The sequence below is a fragment of the Arachis hypogaea genome, chromosome 5, assembly GCF_003086295.3.
Source record: "Arachis hypogaea cultivar Tifrunner chromosome 5, arahy.Tifrunner.gnm2.J5K5, whole genome shotgun sequence".
Classification (NCBI taxonomy): Eukaryota; Viridiplantae; Streptophyta; class Magnoliopsida; order Fabales; family Fabaceae; genus Arachis; species Arachis hypogaea.
In genome coordinates, this window is record NC_092040.1 from 50,127,007 (window position 1) to 50,133,356 (window position 6,350).

Here is a 6,350-nt window from a genome sequence, read left to right on the forward strand (position 1 = left end):
CGGGAAGAGTTCCCGACTTCAGGTAGTTGAGTATGGGGGTCATCCATCCTTGCTGTTGGTTGGATATATTTAGCGTTTCTTCCTCTCTTAGCACGGAGGGGATTGTAAGGTTTCCTGGAGGAGACTTCTGTTGTTGCCTCCGGGCTTGGTGCTGGCGAGCTTTGAGAGGGCGTCTGCCCGGGCGTTTTGTTCCCGAGGTATGTGCTGAATCTGTATCTCTGAAAAGTGGCGTAGTTGTGCCTGTGTTTGGTCCAGGTATTTTTTCATGGTGGGGTCTTTGGCCTGGTAGCTTCCATTTACTTGTGATGTGACGACCTGGGAGTCGCTGAAGATCGTGATTTTCCGGGCTCCGACCTCTTCGGCTAGCTTTAGACCTGCTAGTAGGGCCTCGTATTCGGCTTAGTTGTTCGAAGCCTGGAACTCGAATTTTAGGGATAGTTCTATCCGCGTTCCTTGGTCGCTTTCGAGTATAACCCCGGCTCCGCTTCCAGTTTTGTTTGAGGAGCCGTCGACATACAGGTTCCATGAGAGTGGGGTTCCAGGGGTCTCAGTGTATTCTGCGATGAAGTCGGCTAGATACTGAGATTTTATGGCAGTCCGGGTTTCATAGTGGAGGTCGAACTCGGACAGCTCCACCGCCCATTGCAGTATTGTCCTGCCAGGTCTGTTTTTTGGAGGATGTGTCTCATGGTTGGTTTGTCCGGACTTTGATGGTGTGGGCTTGAAAGTAGGGACGGAGCCTCCGAGCTGTGAACACTAGGGCGTAGGCGAATTTTTCTATCTTCTGATAATTTAATTCGGCCCCTTGTAGTGCCTTGCTTACAAAGTATATGGGGTGTTGTCCTTGGTCATTTTCTCGTATTAACGCTGAAGCGACTGCTCGATGTCCAACCGAGAGGTATAGTACGAGTTCTTCTCCCTTTACAGGTCGGGTAGGATTGGTGGCTGCCCGAGGAATTCCTTGAATTCTTGAAAGGCTTTTTCGCACTCCGGGGTCCATGAGAAGGGTTTTCCTTTCTTTAGGAGTGAGTAGAGAGGTAGTGATTTTATTGCTGATCCTACCAAGAATCTTGATAGGGCGGCTAGCCTTCCATTCAGTTGTTGTACTTCTTTGACACACGTCGGGCTCTTCATATTGAGTATCGCTTGGCATTTGTCCGGGTTCGCTTCGATGCCCCTTTGGGTCAGCATGAAGCCTAAGAACTTTCCGGCTTCTGCGGCGAAGGTGCACTTTGTCGGGTTAAGTCTCATGTTGTGTTTTCTGAGGGTGCCGAAGACACTGGTGAGGTCGGTCAGCAAGTTTCTGTCTTCTTGTGTCTTTACCAGCATGTCGTCGACGTACACCTCCAGCTGTAGTCCGATGTGTTCTGAGAACACTTTGTTCATTAGCCTCTGGTAGGTTGCCCCTGCGTTCTTCAGCCCGAAGGGCATTACTACGTAGCAGTAGTTTGCCCTTGGGGTTATGAACGAGGTCTTTTCTTGGTCGGGTCCGTACATCGGGATTTGATTGTATCCCGAGTATGCGTCCATGAAGGAAGATATCTATAGCCTGAGGCTGCGTCTACTAAGGCGTCGATGTTTGGTAGAGGGTATGGGTCTTTGGGGCAGGCTTTGTTGAGATCCGTGTAATCGACGCACATCCTCCATTTTCCGTTGGGCTTTTTTACCAGGACCACGTTTGCGAGCCATAGGGGGTATTTTACTTCCCTAATGAACCCTGCATCTAGCAGTGCTTGTACTTGTTCTTCTATTGCTTGCATGCGCTCGGGTCCGAGCTTCCGGCGTCTTTGTTGGATAGGTCGGGATCCCGGGTAAACTGATAGCTTATGGCACATCAGGTCGGGACTTATGCCTGGCATGTCGGAGGCTTTCCAGGCGAAGAGGTCGGAATTCTCCCTTAAGAGGTTGTGAGTTCCTCTTTTAGGCCCGTTTCGAGGTTTGCTCCTATGTTTGTTATTTTTTCGGGTGTGTTCCCGATCTGGATTTTTTCGGTTTCTCCCTCTGGTTGTGGCCGAAGATCTTCTCGGGATTGAACTCGTCCGAGTTCTATTGTGTTGACCTCTTTCCCTTTTAGGCTCAGGCTTTCGTTGTAGCATCGCCGCGCTAGTTTTGGTCACCTTTTAGGGTAGCGATTCCTTTTGTGGTAGGGAACTTCATACAGAGGTGTGGGGTCGAGACTATAGCTGCCAGTCTGTTTAGGGTTGGTCGCCCAATGAGGGCATTGTATGCTGAAGTGACGTCGACTATAATGTAGTCGATGCTTAATGTTTTAGATTGCTCGCCTCTTCCAAAGGTAGTGTGTAGCGAGATGTATCCTAAGGGATGGATCGGGGTATCCCCTAGCCCAAATAGGTCGATGGGATAGGCCTTTAGTTCTTTTTCCTCAAGTCCGAGCTTGTCGAAGGCCGTTTTGAACAGGATATCTGCTGAGCTTCCCTGGTCAATCAGGGTTCGATGTAGGTTGGCGTTTGCTAGGATAATGGTGATTACCATTGGATCGTCGTGCCCGGGTATTATCCCTTGAGCATCTTCTCGGGTAAATGAGATGGTAGGTAATTCGGGCAGGGGACTGTCTTCTCGGACGTGATAGACTTCTTTGAGGTGTCTTTTTCGCGAGGATCTGGATGTTCCTCCGCCTGCAAAACCTCCATTTATCATGTGAACGTGTCTTTCAGGGGTTCGTGGGGTTTGTTCGGCCCGATCTTCGTTATCTCCCCGCCTTCTCTTCCTGGTCTCTTCTCCTTTCTCTGCTATATATCTGTCGAGTTTTCCTTCTCTGGCTAGTTTTTCTATAACATTTTTTAGGTCGTAGCAGTCGTTAGTAGAATGACCGTAGAGCTTGTGATATTCACAGTATTCGGACCGATCTCTCCCTGCCCTCTTGTGTTTTAGCGGTCGAGGCGGTGGGATCTTTTCGGTGTGGCATACTTCTCTGTAGATGTCTACCAGGGAGACTCGGAGGGGGGTGTAGCTGTGGTACTTCCGCGGCTTGTCCGAGTTGGGTTCTTCTTTCTTCCTCTGTTCCCGATCTCGATCTCGGGGTGGGTAGGTTGATTCCTTCCTAGAAGAGTCTCTTAGCTGGGAGGTTTCCTCCATGTTGATATATTTTTCTGCCCGTTCCTGCACCTCGTATAGGGAGGTCGGGTATCGTTTGGATAGGGATTGGCTAAACGGTCCCTCTTTTAGGCCGTTTGCTAGTCCCATGATGGCTGCTTCAGTGGGCAAGTGTTGTATGTCCAGGCAGGCTTTGTTGAATCGCTCCATGTATTCTCGGAGAGTTTCTTGGTTACCTTGTTTGATCCCGAGTAGACTGGGGGCATGTTTTGTCTTGTCCTTTTGAATAGAGAACCTTGTCAGAAATTTTTTGGTTAGGTCTTCGAAGCTGGTGATTGATCTTGGTGGCAGGTTGTCGAACCACTTCATGGCTGACTTGGTGAGAGTGGTGGGGAAGGCTTTGCACCGAATCGCGTCGGAGGCGTCGACTAGGTACATTTTGCTTCTGAAGTTGCTGAGGTGGTGACTTGGATCGGTGGTGCCGTCGTAGAGATCCATATCGGGTGGTTTGAAGTTCCGCGGTACCTTCTCCTTCATGATCTCTTGCGTGAAGGGATCATGGTTATCTTCGGGGGTGGTGCCGCGTTCTGTCCGGTCTTTCAGGTTGGCCTCAATTTTCCGCAGCTTTTCTTCTAATTCTCTGCGCTTTCGAGTCTCCCTTCTCAGATCTTATTCAGTTTCTTTCTGCTTTTTTCTGTCCTCTTCGAGTTGTTTCAGCCGGTTTTGTTGTGCCCGGACTGCTTCTAGAATTTCCGAGCTCTTCTCTTTTTCGGAAATTTGTGGATCTTTGTTTGGGAGTGATGTCTTTGGGCGATTCTGTTTGTTTCCTCCTGGAGTGCGTGGTGATAGAGGGCTGTCCGGTTGTTCTCCGGTGTCAATTTCATCCTCTTGTTCAGATGCAGCGCGATCATTGTTGTGAGGATTGTCCGCCATGGTAGAGGGATGACTTCCAGGTCCCCGGCAACGGCGCCAATGTTCCGAGGGTTACCTGAAACGTGTAGCTCGGTCGTCCAGAAAGACCCGGGGTGGGGGTTCAGGGACCCGAGCTTGATATGTTGAGTGGTTGGTGGTTGTACCTGCAATGACACTCCGATGCTTAAGTTAGCATGGGTCCAAGCAGATATGTGTAGAATGTGGAATGAATGTCATACCTGGGTGCTCCAGTGTATTTATAGTAGTTGGCCGTGATCTTCCCTGGATAAGATATTCTTATCTTATCTTATCTTTGGGAGTTTTATCTCTATCTTTTGTGGAACCGCCTTTTCTAGGCCTTTTCGGCCTTTAGCTTTTGGGCTGCGTTCCTTTTGATGGGCCTTCCTTATGTTATTGTCCGAGGTCCGACCTTTAGGCGTGAGCCTTAGGACGAGGTCGGACCTTTTATGATTTGCCGAGTTGGAGGAGCCGGTCAGGTTGAACCTAGGAGATATGAGAGGAGACTCAGTATGACAGACTAGAGAGAAACCTCAAAAAAAAAGAGAGAAAAGAGAAGACAAAAAAATTTTCCACCTCCGATCATGAGAGATAGAGAGATTCATCTCAAGGGTACATGCTTAGTAGAAGAGCATTTGATGCACATCAAGAGAGCATGAGGAATTCATCATCAAGAAATCCGAGATACTAGGGATACATGTCCTCAAAATGAAGCAACTTGGAAGAGATATAAAGGAGCTCAAAAAGCACCATTGGTCCTTCAAAGCGCCACCCTCACTAAGGTGGACTCATTCCTTAACTTCCTTGTTCTTATCTCTCTGTTTTCGATTTTTATGCTATATGTGTGTTTATATTTTGGGTCTCTACCTCATGATCATTAGTATTGAGTAACTATATCTTAAGGCTATGAATAACTCCAAAAATCCTTCACCTTTCTTAAATGAAACATGTTTTTAATACAAAAGAACAAGAAGTACATGAATTTCAAAATTATCCTTGATTTTAGTTTAATTATATTGATGTGGTGCAATACTTTTTGTTTTTTGAATGAATGCTTGAACAGTGCATATTTTTGATCTTGTTGTTTATGAATGTTAAAATTGTTGGATCTTGAAAGAATGATGAACAAAGAGAAATGTTATTGACAATCTAAAAAATCATGAAAATTGATTTTTGAAGCAAGAAAAAGCAGTGAAAAAGCAAAAGCTTGTGAAAAAAAAAGGAGAAAGAAAGGCAAAAAAAATTAGAAAGAAAAAGAAAAAGCAAGTAGAAAAAGCCAATAGCCCTTAAAACCAAAAGGCAAGGGTAAAAAGGATCCAAGGCTTTGAGCATGAATGGATAGGAGGGCCCAGAGAAATAAAATCCAGGCCTAAGCGGCTAAATCAAGCTGTCCCTAACCATGTACTTGTGGCATGCAGGTCCAAGTGAAAAGCTTAAGACTGAGAGGTTAAAGTCATGATCCAAAGCAAAAAGAGTGTGCTTAAGAACTCTGGACACCTCTAATTGGGGACTTTAGCAAAGCTAAGTCACACTCTGAAAAGGTTCACCCAATTATGTGTCTGTGGCATTTATGTATCCGGTGGTAATACTGGAAAACAAAATGCTTAGGGCCACAGCCAAGACTCATAAAACAAGCTGTGTTCAAGAATCAACATACTTAACTAGGAGAATCAATAACACTATCTGAAATTCTAAGTTCCTATAGATGCCAATCATTCTAAACTTCAAAGGAAAAAATGAGATGCCAAAACTGTTCAGAGGCAAAAAGCTACAAGTCCCGCTCATCTAATTAGGACTAATATTCATTGATATTCTGGAATTTATAGTATATTTTCTTCTTTTTATCCTAATTGATTTTCAGTTGCTTGGAGACAAGCAACAATTTAAGTTTGGTGTTGTGATGAGCGGATAATTTATACGCTTTTGGCACTGTTTTTAGATAGTTTTTAGTAGGATCTAGCAAGTTTTAGGGATGTTTTCATTAGTTTTTATGCTAAATTTACATTTTTGGACTTTACTATAAGTTTGTGTGTTTTTCTGTGATTTCAGGTAATTTCTGGCTGAAATTGAGGGACCTGAGCAAAACTTTGATAAGGAGGCTGACAAAGGATTGCTGATGCTTTTGGAATCTGACCTTCTTGCACTCGAAATGGATTTTGTGGAGCTACAGAACTCCAAATGGCGCGCTCTCAACGGCGTTGGAAAGTAGACATCCAGAGCTTTCCAGCAATATATAAATAGTTCATACTTTAATCGTGATTAGATGACATAAATTGGCGCTCAACGCCAGTTCCATGCTGCATTCTAGAGTCAAACGCCAAAAACACGTCACGAACCAGAGTTGAATGCCAAAAACACGTTAGAAC